This window comes from Bombus huntii, chromosome 17, assembly GCF_024542735.1.
Source record: "Bombus huntii isolate Logan2020A chromosome 17, iyBomHunt1.1, whole genome shotgun sequence".
Lineage (NCBI taxonomy): Eukaryota > Metazoa > Arthropoda > Insecta > Hymenoptera > Apidae > Bombus > Bombus huntii.
The window spans coordinates 2,127,872-2,142,118 of record NC_066254.1 but is presented as its reverse complement, the minus strand read 5'-3'; the positions used below and the strand labels follow the sequence as shown (position 1 = coordinate 2,142,118).

Genomic DNA, 14,247 nt, shown 5'->3' with positions numbered 1-14,247 from the left:
TAGTCAGGCACACTGGCCCTGTAACAGCAGTCACATTACTGCAAGAACATATCACAAAAATAGAAAAGTGGCTACAAATTAAACAAATTAAAGCAAACCCCAGTAAATGCAACCATATCACATTCACACTGCGAAAACAGATACCACCAAATATCATTCTTAACGGCACGCACATATTACAAACAAGGCAAGTCAAATACCTAGGACTCCACGTAGATACACAAATCACATGGAAACAGCACATCAAATCAGTGACAGAAGAAATACAGATGGCAAGGAGACAAATGTACTGGCTAACAAGTCGAAAATCCAAACTAAGTATAGAAAATAAACTAAAAATATACAAAATGATCATAAAACCAGTCTGGTCGTACGAAATACCACTATGGGGAACAGCAGCAATGAGCCATATAACCAAAGTAGAGACAATGCAAGCTAAAATTCTTGAAACAATAGTAAACGCCCCATGATACGTTAAAAACGAGGACATTCGGAAAGACCTGGGAATAGGTCAAGGAGGAGATTAGCAGATGTGCAAGAAGGTACAGAGAAAGAATAGCAACACACCCGAACCAGCTGGCACCGGAAACGGTCAACACATCAAGCACAGAAAGAAGACTAAAAAGGAAACACCCAACAGATCTCACAAAGGACATAACCTAACAAACACGAAGATGGTACCTCGCTGGAGGTAGCCACCCACATGATAATCAAACAGCCAAAAAATTCTACCAAATGTCCTAATCGGACAAATTGTGAATGTAAACAACTAAATAAAAAAAAACTATTTATGGACAAGGACAACCTAACGGAGCGGAATTTTTTGGAATTAGCATACTTTTTCCTTTTCTTAAACTTTGCGTACTTTCTTATTTTGTTGCCTGTGAATCATTAATTGGAAACTCGAACATCCCCGTCAGCTAAGGGCATATCCCTACCTGATGTGAACGGAACGTAGGAGTTGGACTTTCTCCTTCTTAGAGACATACATTCACCTATTTCTTCACATGTATTTTTCATCATATTGAACCAAGAATGCCAGTGGAAAATTAACAAAGTCGAGATACATCAGCAAGGTATCCTATCATGTAATAGGAAGCGCAAGAACCACCCCGAAGTCGATGGGAAGAGGGGAATGAATTGGACCCACGCATTCCAAGTAGATCGACATTCACTGTATCAGCAACTAATGGTCATAATGAGACGAGCTTTTAAAATTTGGAATAGCTCATTGAGACATTTATAAATTCATAAGCGTAATTTGAAAATAAATTGATTCCAGTTTAAATATTTTTATTTGTTTACACTTTATGTTTAACTGTCGTCAGTTATTTATTGTCAATTTTAGTCATTAGCATTGTCTCTACATGTTCTTATAACGAACAATAGAAAAAATAGAATTATTAAGTTATTACTGACATTAAACCTAGCAGCGCGGTCAAATTAACCACTCTTGGAACTTCTACTTTATCTAATTATACGGTATTTATTCTGCATTATAGGGAAGAACAAGCATTTAGAGCATTGGGAACTAAGAGGGAGCTAGATGCAACAGAACTAGATGCATTTATTTCTGTGCTATATGCCCGCTGTGCATATCTGGTAATAAATTTAGATGTCTCATATTTGTGGAATAAAATTAGGAGACGTACATTTTTCTCAAAAACAATGTGCAGGAGTGACTTTCCTGAAATTATGAGATTTATACGATTTGATAAGAAGAGCGAGTGAAGCCAACGTTTACGAATCAATAAATTTGTAATGGTATCTACAGTATGAGCCAATTTACAGAGAATTCAAGAAATTGTTACAAACCTGGTGCATACATTACTTTTATATAAAAAATCGCGAGAAAAAACCATGCAATAAAACTATCAACATGTTCATATTCATTACTACAAAGAATTTGTCAAGTAAAAAACTGTAACAATTAGAAAGTTACGAAAATTTGTTTAAGTCATAGGAAATATATATGCGGCAAACGTATATTTGATTATTAAATAATTTGTAAAAATGCATCTAAGTTGAATAAGATATACCTCTATATAAATAAAAGTGTAATTTTATTTAAGACTATAATTGAAATTAAACAAACGTAAATTTAGACCAAATTTTATGAAAGATCATCATTTAATATACATTTAATTATAAATTAACCATTATTTAAGATAAATCGTAAAAACTATTCCTTCTTTCATCACCGGTCATTTTGACCGCACAAGGTCGCATAGATATACACGAAGTATCGGCTGGTTTAGTGTTAAATGATTAAATGCTCTTAATAATTGTCATAATAATTATCCATTTATTTCGGTTTGTATTATTGAATTTTATTAATTCTTATATTTTTAATATTACCGTAACTGTTAAATTCCTTATAATATAAACATATTCTTATAAAAAGTAACGTGATCTCTCTTTCGTTTATGTAAAATCTGTCCGGATTTAAATACGGATGTGAAAACGAACTAAATTACGACAATTTTGGAAAATATTGATTCATAAGTTTACTTATGTCCAGTTTCAATCTTTTTAAAAAGTTCCCGTCAAATGACCGGCATCAATGTTTAATCTAAATTTTTACACTCATTGTTATTTTTTTGTTCAACTTACTTGATGTAAATTCTTATACTATCTGATCAATTGATTTCTCAATTTGTATTAATATAAGAATGTTTGCAAAAGTTAGATGAACGAAATAAATAACAATGAATGTACAATTTTAAATTAAATTTTCAAAACGGTCATGTGACCGGGCCTGGTAAGGTTAGTGTTAATTTACTTTTAACCATGGACAAGATATATTACGATAATGATACTGTTAATATGATAATACGGTTGAGTCATTTCGCGATTATGATACAATATCGTTCACAGTCATACTACGTCATGGATGAGATATCTCGCATTTGCTTATTATAACAAAAGTTGTAATAATAAAGAAACACACCCACGGCACATCTTACCGATGGTGTAGTACGAATATTGCGTCGGGGGTTAACATCATCCGAAACAATATATAAACGGTATTGTGTCGCGATTAAGCTGTTAGAGTCATCGTTAGAGTAACTGAAATTAACATGCAAAAGGATCTATAACATTACCGATCTGCCCTGCTTTGTCGTAATTTAGTATATACAAGAACCTTTGTATTTAACCTTAAAATTAGGGATCTACCTGATTAGGTTGTACGCAAACATAAACAAGAATCTGTTGGTTTTCACACTACGGAAACCTATTTAATCGTACGTTGCCTAAGAAAGAGAACTTAATCGTTTACTATATTTTTGAACGAAGATATATGTCAACTAGAGTTAAAAATAATAAAAAATGTTAAAATAATAATTTAAAATACGAAACAAAAAACATAAATAATACATTTAAAAATATTGGACATGTCTAATATGTATGTATATCTCTATACCAATAGACTAATCTATAAAGGGAAATCATCCAAAATGATTAAGTCAAAAACGTGTATTATATAAATGTAGGTTTCTGTCTTCAAAGAAATCCCAACTGCTCTTCGCCTTTTCTTTTGACTTTTGAGACCTGCGTCTTTCTTTCTTGATGTCGTCCGGCCTCGGGCCTTCCTCCGCTGTATCGAAAAGTTATTTTTTAAATGCTCCTAGAATCAGTGAAGAAATCGATTCTTCAGAAACTATGGAATTCAGAAAACGATTGCTTCACAGGCTGACTTCATAACGATCGTTTTGCTTTACGAATAAAAGTGTTTCCGGGTTCAGCAGGAAACTGCATCTTCGCACTCTACGACGCAGCGTCCTCTTTTTGGGGGAAGATGTCGTGATTCATCTTCAAGGAATGTTTTAGTTGTACAATTTTTACTGGTGCAGTCAATTTTTTAGTTTCTGTCTCTCAGCCCATCGCTTTACAATTTTTTCTTCACCGAACTTGAGCATGTATTTTGACCTTACATAAATGCTTCCACCTCAAGACATCTAATCTCCTCAACTTCTCACGCAATTGATTTCTGGAGGTTTTATTTGACATATTTTATTTGTGCTTTCAAATTTTTATTTTCTTTCAACAGCAGAGCGTGTTCATTTTGCAATTCTATTTCTCGGAATGTTTTCCCTAGGCTTTACTTAATATGAACGTCGCAGCTTGTCTGCGGTTCAATTGCTAACCGTTCAATTGAATCCTCGTTATCTTAACGGTACTCTTGTATAGTCTAGCATTGGTATATTACCAAATAATTCATTTTCTTCATCTTCTTATTTTATCCTCCCTTCATCCCTCTTCTTGCTATTGCTGGTAGTGATAGTAGTTACATTGACGTCGTCTTTCTTTTTGTTGCCCTTCTTTCTTGATCAACCGTTTTTCGATAACGTGCTGTCTTTATTGTACAATTTCTCTTTCTCTTTTATTTTGTAATAATTTTGTTGGTTGTTCGGATACAGTATGCTTTTGCTTCTATTCGTATTTTTTGTATGATTTTGTTAGACGATTTCGGGTAAGCAATGATCTGCGCGGACATCCATGCTCCTTAAAGAGTCGCACGTATAATATTTTAAGAAGAGATTTCCTGTTAAAAGAATAGTACATATTAATAATAAGCGAAAGTATCATGGATAAAACGAGGAAAGCATATTGATGTCGGGAGATAAGGAATCTCGTTTTATATTAAAATTGCCTGACTGAGAGGAAACCAGATAGAAATCTCGTATAGTACTTTATTATTATACATCGAAGGTATCAGTTATTGAAGAAAAAAACTGAGCTGTATGTGGAGCAGAAACGGATTCGCCTGCTTGCTCCGAAGTTTCGGGGCGCGCAGGGACGTAAAATCATTGCGTGATAACTTGCGGGACTCGCATTTTCAGCAGTTGTTCGTTCCTTATTGTTTCGTCTTTCGCTTATGAAGAAACCTACGATACTTAGACGATTTTAACAAATTATATCGTGTTTCGCTTCATTTTAATTACATAAATATGACGGACATGTTGATGAAAGATTCATAAATATTGGTAATAATATGAAAGTTTTATTGTTGTATTGTTGCTTCGTCGACATTCGGTCTCGGATCGAGTAATATTATCTGCCATTATTTCTGTAGTCAGTAGTAGATGTTTAATAGAGAAAAGGTATATAGCTGTTTTATTGTAAGTCCTACGATATCATCAAAATACTAAAATGTTGCTACTGTGAATATATTTTAGTTGAAGGACTGGCTAAACTTCGTCTGAACACACCACTCTTTCTTAACTGTTATTGCGTTTTTTGATAATACAGGAAATATTTTGTAATTGTTCGAAAATCGGGATTCAAGTGTTGCGATAATGGAGATACATAAGCTATTCTAAATGTCGAAACTGAGGTCCTAGACGTGTCGAACGTAGAAAGGGACAATGCGAGTGAAGACAAGGAGGGACTGAGAATCAAGAAATATGAACGACCTGTGATAAGCTGAATAGTTCAATTCAAAATTTAAAATTTCTTATTCTTGATTTGTGATGAAACTTTTACCAACACGTTACTTACATTTTTATAATGAAGATATCATCAGACACTACATTGTTCGAAGCATATTTGCTAACTCATTTTAATCGGAAAGATCTCACAATATTGATCGTAAAGCGATATTCCGACATTCTGAACAGATTATGCGTTTAAATAAATAATAAAATTTACGGTCTAAATGGTTATCACGTAAAAGTAAGCTATGCAGTAGGCTAAAATTTCTAAACTTTATAGACGCAAGACTTTTGAACCATTGGATACTTATATTAGAAACATTCATATGTCGCCTCTATTCTCTGTTCATATGAGTACTATCAGAAAGAGTCGAAAAGGTTAGGGAGTATGGTGGTCAGAAACGAGATTTAACCGAGAAAACGCCGGCCGTTAATGTGTTAATTTAGAACATTAACAGATACAAAACACACGTATGCATAGTACGAATACTTTGTACTTACCAACTTTTCAAATTCATTCTTTCGGAAAGTGATACAGATGATATTCTCGATGTCGATTATTGTTACATTTGATGTAGATGCAAATATTTACTCATCTAACCATTCACTGCAAACGTCTAACATAAAAACCTGAAGCAAACTAGGCAATATGACGCCGATGTGGACGAAAACGATATCGCAAATATGCAAGAAAGTAGTGAAGGAAGCATATAAGAAAGAAACAAATGAACGGATAAATATATTTATATTCGATTTCAGATAATGATTTATATGTGACAAACATTGCTTTCGGTTATCTGCGGTAGACGACAGACGAGTAAATCTGCGTAAAATTTGTTTTTCCCAAGATTCGTTAGAAATTCCGAGATAAGGAGGGGATACCACGCGGATTGGAATGTTTTCAAATTCATTGGATGAGAAAGAATTGATGGAAGAAGAAGGTAAACGCTCACGTCTATTGGTTACCCTAAGATAGCAATCGGCCAATTTCATTAGCTTACAAAACACGTAAAGTCGGGAAAAATTGCAGGTGGCAATATTTTTACACAGAAAGTCGCTATTTTATATTAAACAATTTTTTTAATTCCATGCTTTCGAAATTTTATTAATAAAATGTGTTTTATAACATTGTCTGCTAGAAGATAGACGCTACCCCACCATCGTATACCATTCCAGAAACGGAGCTGATTGCGAGATTATAACCAATCCACTCCCATTGTCAGTTCCTCCCATCCCCTATGATGTCGTTTGTCTCTTGCTTTTTCTCGACAACGAACGAACATGCCGCTCACAGTGCCGTTGGAGAACCGTTTTTCTTCTTCTTCGATAGTAAACAGCTCACAGACAGTTAGTAAATATGTTATATTTGCTAGATGATGTCTTTAATCAAGTTCGGAAAGGGGAAGGTTACGAATTCAATATTTATTCTTTTTATATAAAGCCATCGATTATTCTGCCAAGGATAGTTTAATCAAAATGAAATCTTTTGCATTTTGTAAAGAACTGGAGGTTGTAAAGATTTTTGTATTTTATATATATTATTGTATTCTTTATATCATTCTACGTCGGATGAATGTTCCACATCGAACATCGATACATGAATCAATCAGAATGAAACTTTTTGCATTTTGTTAATATGATTCCTCCATACCGTTTGAAAAAATGTTTGGCTTCTTCACGGGAAGAAATCTTCAGTAAACGTCGAATTTTTCACGAAATTTATAAAAACAAATATTACGCAGATTTAGTCTCTCATCTACCGCGGACAACGAAATGTACACGTAGCACAAATAATTATTTCATGGCCTGAGTTGTCTCTCTTAGTTAAAAATTTTCCAGCTAAAATATCTGTGCCTAATGCCAATTGTCATTAGTTTTTATTTTGTTAAGTACTTTAAATTATGTGTTTATTAATTTGCTTTTTACTTTTGTAGATACGTCCTCGCGAATGTGTGTGTTGTTTTTTGTAGCTTATTTTAGGCTTTTATGGCATGGATTTGCAGAAAGAGGTTAGGTCAGTGGATATTCGCGCATATGCAATAGCGGTTCATACGAATTGCACCAACTGCACCATTTTCCGAAAGAAGAGGATGTCATTCGTAAAAAATTTCAAAAGTTGGTAGATACAAGGTGTTCGTACTCTGCATACGTATGTTTTGTATTTGTCAATGTCCTACATTAGCAAATTAGCATATTAAAGTCCGGCATTTTTTCGGCATTTATACGAATAGAAAATACGGACAACATATAAAAGTTTTTAACTTAGGAACCCATCGGTTCAAAATTTTCACATATTTAAAGTTCGGTATTTTTAGACTACTGTATGATTTATTTTCATGTGACAACCACTCAGACGGCAAATATTATTATTTATTGAAACGCATATTGTGTTCAGAATATCACTTTGCTGCGTACAAAGCAGATGTTTTGCAGTGCAACAATACGTTTTTAAAACTTTCCAGTTATTAGAAACAGTTTTAAAAAACCACCACTATTTATGGACAAGGACAACCTAATGGCGCGGAATTGTTTGGAATTAGCATACTTTTTCCTTTTCTTAAACTTTGCGTACTTTGTTATTTTAATGCCTGTGAATTATTAATTGGAAACTCGAACATCCCCATCACCTCAGCGCATATCCCTAACTGATGTTAACGGAACGTAGGAGTTGGACTTTCTCCTTCTTAGAGACATACATTCACCGATTTGTTCAAATGTACTTTTCAACATATTGAATCAAGAATGCAAGTGGAAAATTAACAAAGTCGAGGTACATCAGCAAGGTATCCTATCACGTAATAGGAAGCGCAAGAACTCGCCGAAGTCGATGGGAAGATTGGAGTGAATTGGACCCACGCATTCCAAGTAGATCGACATTCATTGTATCAGCAACTAATGGTCATAACGAGAAGAGTTTTTAAAATTTGGAATAGCTCATTGAGACATTTATAAATTCACAAGCGTAATTTGAAAATAAACTGATTCCAGTTTAAATATTTTTATTTGTTTACACTTCATGTTTAACTGTCGACAGTTATTTATTGTCAATTTTAGTCATTGGCATTGTCTCTACATGTTCTTATAGCGAACAAAACAGAAAATAGAATTATTAAGTTATTACTGACATTAAACCTGGCAGAGCGGTCAAATTAACCACTCTTGAAAATTCTATACAAATTTAACCGTATTTAAACTTTATCATATCTCGTCATAATTTCTGACTTATCCTAAGACATGCATACAATATATTTTTCGGTATTTAATTTTTGTTTGCTCTTTCATTTTCTGAGAAAAATTTGTACTCTGCCTTGCCTATCATGAGCGGTCATTTGATCGCCTGACAGTATATGTTAGTTGTTCATAAAATAAATGCAATCAGTACAAAGAAATGGCTATCTAAATGTCAGATAACAAGCAAAATCATTAATAACAAATAATAACTGCTGTTACAGCCGTAAACTTGTCATACAACTATCCATCCCTCGATTAATATAGCCACTAGCGTTCAAGGCATATTAACTCAGACCCATGTTAATCCTAAAGAACTGCCACAAAATTTAGCATTATTTACAGTACATTGTTACAAACATTTTAAAAGTCGAAAAGTTTCTGAGGGTTATTGCTCATTGCTATAAGACACGGGAAAAGCTTTCCCAACTCGAGTAACGTTGGTGGAGAACGGTTAATACTCATCAATATTTTCGTATAAATATCGCCGTCACAAATCATATTTTTACTTGCTATTGTTTTTTCGAGAAGAGCACATCTCGGTTTGTAAGTCAATTAGTCGACATCTAAACTTGTTATCTGCAAAACTCACACAGAAGGCATCTCAGAGCGTCTTGTGAAAAGTTGTTATAAAAGGAAAAGTAAAGCATATCAAATGTGACAATAATTTTTTATTCCGTATATAGTTATTATTCTGTGACAAATATCTAGCCTAGAAATGTCAAGATTAAAAAAAAAAAAAAATAACGGACATAGAAGAAGACTGTCCCGTGTACGATGAACAAGAAACTTCAGCAACTAACTGAAAACGACATGGAAACACATGAAAAGCTATTTTCAACCGAATCAGAGTGGAATATTATAAATAAGCGTTTACGTAAGAGCAAGAATGAAAGAAATTATCGTTGAGAGTACAGAGTGACACAGGGCCCAATGGAACAGTTTGGTAAGAAATAGATGCTACTCCCAAACCTGGTAGGATATAAGTTCATAATATCTTTAGGGATATGCTAAATGACATATAATGAAAGGACAAGTGAAGACGGCATTTTATCTTATCATTGATTGATAAGAGATCATATAACAAAATGTACGGAAGAACAAGCATTTAGAGCACTGGGAACTAAGAGGGAGCTAGATTCAACAGAACTGGATGCATTTATATCTGTGCTATATGTCTGCGGTGCATATCAGGTAAAAAATTTAGATGTCTCGTATTTGTGGAAAAAAATTTGGAGGCGTACATTTTTCTCAAAAACAATGTGCAGGAGTGACTTTCCTGAAATTATGAGATTTATACGATTTGATAAGAAGAGCGAGTGAAGCCAACGTTTACGAATCAATAAATTTGGAATGGTATCTACAGTATGAGCCAATTTACAGAGAATTCAAGAAATTGTTACAAACCTGGTGCATACATTACTTTTATATAAAAAATCGCGAGAAAAAACCATGCAATAAAACTATCAACATGTTCATATTCATTACTACAAAGAATTTGTCAAGTAAAAAACTGTAACAATTAGAAAGTTACGAAAATTTGTTTAAGTCATAGAAAATATATAGGCGGCAAATGTATATTTGATAATAAAATAATTTGTAAAAATGCATCTAAGTTGTATAAGATATACCTCTATATAAATAAAAGTGCAATTTTATTTAAGACTATAGTCGAAATTAAACAAACGTAAATTTAGGCCAAATTTTATGAAAGTTCATCATTTTATATACATTTAGTTACAAATTAACCATTATCTAAGATAAATCGTAAAAACTATTCCTTCTTTCATCACCGGTCATTTTGACCGCACACGGTAGCATAGATATACACGAAGTGTCGGTAGGTTTAGTGTTAAATGATTAAACGCTCTTAATTATTGTCATAATAATTATGCATTTATTTCGGTTTGCATTATTGAATTTTATTAATTCTTATATTTTTAATATTATCGTAACTGTTACATTCTGTATACTACAAACGTGTTCTTATAAAAAGTAAAATGATCTCTATTTCGTCCCTGGTAAAATATGTCCGGAGTTAAATACGGATTTGAAAACGAACTAAATTACGACAATTTTGAAAAATATTGATTCATAAGTTTACTTATGTCCGATTTCAATCTTTTCAAAAAGATCAGATCAAATGACCGGCTTCAATGTTTAATCTAAATTTTTACATTCATTCTTATTTTTTTGCTCGTCTCACTTTATGCAAATTCTTATATTATCTGATCAATTGATTTCTCAATTTGTGTTAATATAAGAATGTTAGCAAAATTTATATGAACGAAATAAATAGCAATGAATGTACAATTTTTAATTAAATTTTGAAAACTGTCATGTGACCGGGCCTGGTAAGTTTCGTGTTAATTTACTTTTAACCATGAACAAGATATATTACGATACGATATTTTTGATACGATAACACGGCTGAGTCATTTCGCGATTACAACACAAAATTGTTCACTCTCATACTACGTTATGGACGAGATGTCTGGTGCATTTGCTTATTATAACAAAAGTTGTAATATTAAAGAAATACACCCACGGCACATCTTACCAATGGTGTAGTACGAATATTGCGTCGGGGGATAACATCTTCCGAAACAATATACAAACAGTATTGTGTTGCGAATAAGCTATTGTTGTCATCGTGGGAATGGTATCGTGCCGTTACATATGTCGTCCATGGTTACGAACAGAGAGGAAATTGGAGTTCAACTGAAATTAACACGCAAAAGGATCTATAACATTAAAGACCTACCCTGCTTTGTCGTAATTTAGCATATACAAGAACCTTTGTATTTAACCTTAAAATTAGGGATTTACCCGATTAGGTTGTATGCTGACATAAACAAGAACACACTACGGAAACCTATTTATTCGTACGTTGCCTAAGAAAGAGAACTTAATCGTTTACTATATTTTTGAACGATGATATATATATCAACTAGAGTTAAAAATAATAAAAAATGTTAAAATAATAATTTAAAATACGAAACAAAAAACATAAATAATACATTTACAAATATTGGACATATCTAATATCTATGTATCTCTATACCAATAGACTATTCTATAAAGGGAAACCATCCAAAATAATTCAGTCAAAGACGTGTATTATATAGATGTAGATTTCTGTCTTAAAAGAAATCCCAACTGCTCTTCGCCTTTTCTTTTGACTTTTGAGACCTGCGTCTTTGTTTGTTGATGTCTTCCGGCCTCGGACATTCCTTCGCTGTATCGAAACGTTTTTCTTTGAATGCTTCTAGAATCATTGAAGGAATCGATTCTTCAGGAACTACGGAAGTCAGAAAACGATTGTTTCACAGGCTGACTTTATAGCGATCGTTTTGCTTCATCTTACGAATAAAAGAGTTTCCGGGGTCAGCAGGAAACAACATCTTCGCTCTCTAGGATGAAGCGTCCTCTTTTTGGGGGAAGATGTCGTGATTTATCTTGAAGGAACTTTTTAGTTGTACAATTTTTACTGATGCAGTAAATTTTTTAGTTTCTGTCTCTCAGCCTATCGCTTTGCAACTTTTTCATCACCGAACTTGAGCATGTATTTTGACCTTACATAAATGCTTCCACCTTAAGACATCTAACCTCTTCAACTTTTCACGCAATTGATTTCTGGATATTTCGGTTCTTTAGAGGTTTATTATATTATATATATATATTATTTAGAGGTTCATATTTTATTTGTGTTTTCAAATTTTTATTTTATTTCAACAGTTGAGCATGTTCATTTTGCAATTTTATTTCTCGGAATGTTTTCCTTAGGCTTTCCTTAATATGAATGTCGCAGCTTGTCTGGGATTAAATTGCTAGTCGTTCAATCGAATCGTCATTTTCAGCGAATCTTAACGGTACTCTTGTATAGTCTAGCATTGGTGTATTACCAAATAATTCATTTTCTTCTTATTATTATTTTATCCCTCCTTCATCTGCCTCTTGTTAATTGTGGTAGCGGTACTGGTTGCATAGATGTCGCTCTTCTTGCTTTTGCCCTTCTTTTCTGATCAGTTGTTTTTCGATAACGCGCTGTCTTTCTTGTACATCACCTCTTTCTCTTTTATTTTGTAATAAATTTATTGGTTATACGAATACAGTATGATTTCTCTTCTATTCGTATTTTTTGTACGATTTTGTTTGATGATTTCGGGTAAACAATGATCGGCACGGACATCCATGCTTCTTAAAGAGTCGCAGGTATAATATGTTAGGAAGAGATTGCCTGTTAAAAGAATAGTACATATTAATAATAAGCGAAAGTAACATGGATAAAACGAGGAAAGCATATTGATGTCGGGAGACAAGGAATCTCGTTTTATATTAAAATTGCCTGACTGAGAGGAAACCAGATAGAAATCTCGTATTGTACTTTATTATTATTCATCGAAGATATCAGTTATTGAAGAAAAAAACTGAGCTGTATGTGGAACAGATTTTATCAAATTGTATCGTGTTTCGTGTCATTTTAATTGCACGAATATGACGGACATGGTAGTGAAAGATTCATAAATATTGGTAATGATATGAAAGTTTTATTACTGTATTGGTGCCTCGTCGATATTCGATCTCGGATCGAGTAATACTATCTGCCATTATTTCTGTAGTCAGTAGTAGATGTTTAATAGAGAAAATATATATAGTTGTTTTATTGTAAATTCTAGGATATCATAAAATGCTAAAATGTTTCTACTGTGAATATATTTTAATTGAAGGACTGGCTAAACTTTGTCTGCAGACACAGCTCTTTCTCAACTGTTATTGCGTTTTTTGATAATAGATGAAACATTTTGATACTGTACGAAAATCGGGATTCAAGTGTTGCGATAATGGAGATACAAAACAATTCTATATGTCGAAACTGAGGTCCTAGACGTGTCGAACGTAGAAAGGGACAATGCGAGTGAAAGAGATGGAGGGACTGAGAATCAACAAATATGGGCAACCTTTGATAAACTGTGTAGGTCAATTCAAAATTTAAATTTTCTTATTCTTGATTTGTGATGAAGCTTTTACCAACACGTTACTTACACTTTTATAATGAAAATGACATCAGACACTACATTGTTCAAAGCATATTTGTTAACTCATTTTAATCGGAAAGATCTCACAATATTGATCGTAAAGCGATATTCCGACATTCTGAACACATTTTGTGTTTAAATAAATAATAAAATTTACCGTTTAAACGGTTATCACGTAAAAGTAAACGCAGTAGGCTAAAAGTACCAAACTTTAAAAACGCAAGAACCATTTGATCCTTACATTAGAAACATTCATATGTCGTCTCTATTCTCTGTTCATATGAGTGCTATCAGAAAATGTCAAAAAGGTTAAGAAAGATGGTGGCCAGAAACGAGATTTAACTGAGAAAACGCTGGCCGTTAGTGTGTTAATTTAGAACATTAACAGATACAAAATACACTTATGCACAGTACGAATTCTATGTATTTACCAACTTCTCAAATTCAATCTTGGTGAAGGAGATTGTCTTCTTTCGGAAAGTGATACAGATGATATTTGCGATGTCAACTGTTGTTACTTTCGATGTAGACGTAAACATTTTCTT

General features: G+C 33.2%; 1 long non-coding RNA gene across 2 annotated transcripts in view; it reads right to left on the bottom strand.

Moving 5' to 3' along the window:
* Window positions 1–14,247, bottom strand: part of LOC126875017 (uncharacterized) — an 87,615-nt gene that overhangs the window by 28,749 nt on the left and 44,619 nt on the right. The window contains exon 2 of one of the 2 annotated variants that reach the window (XR_007693175.1): window positions 3,553–3,589. The exons of the other annotated variant lie outside the window; for it this stretch is intronic. This is a non-coding gene — a long non-coding RNA (uncharacterized LOC126875017). The remainder of the gene's footprint in view (window positions 1–3,552; window positions 3,590–14,247) is intronic. 2 annotated transcript variants of the gene reach the window in all.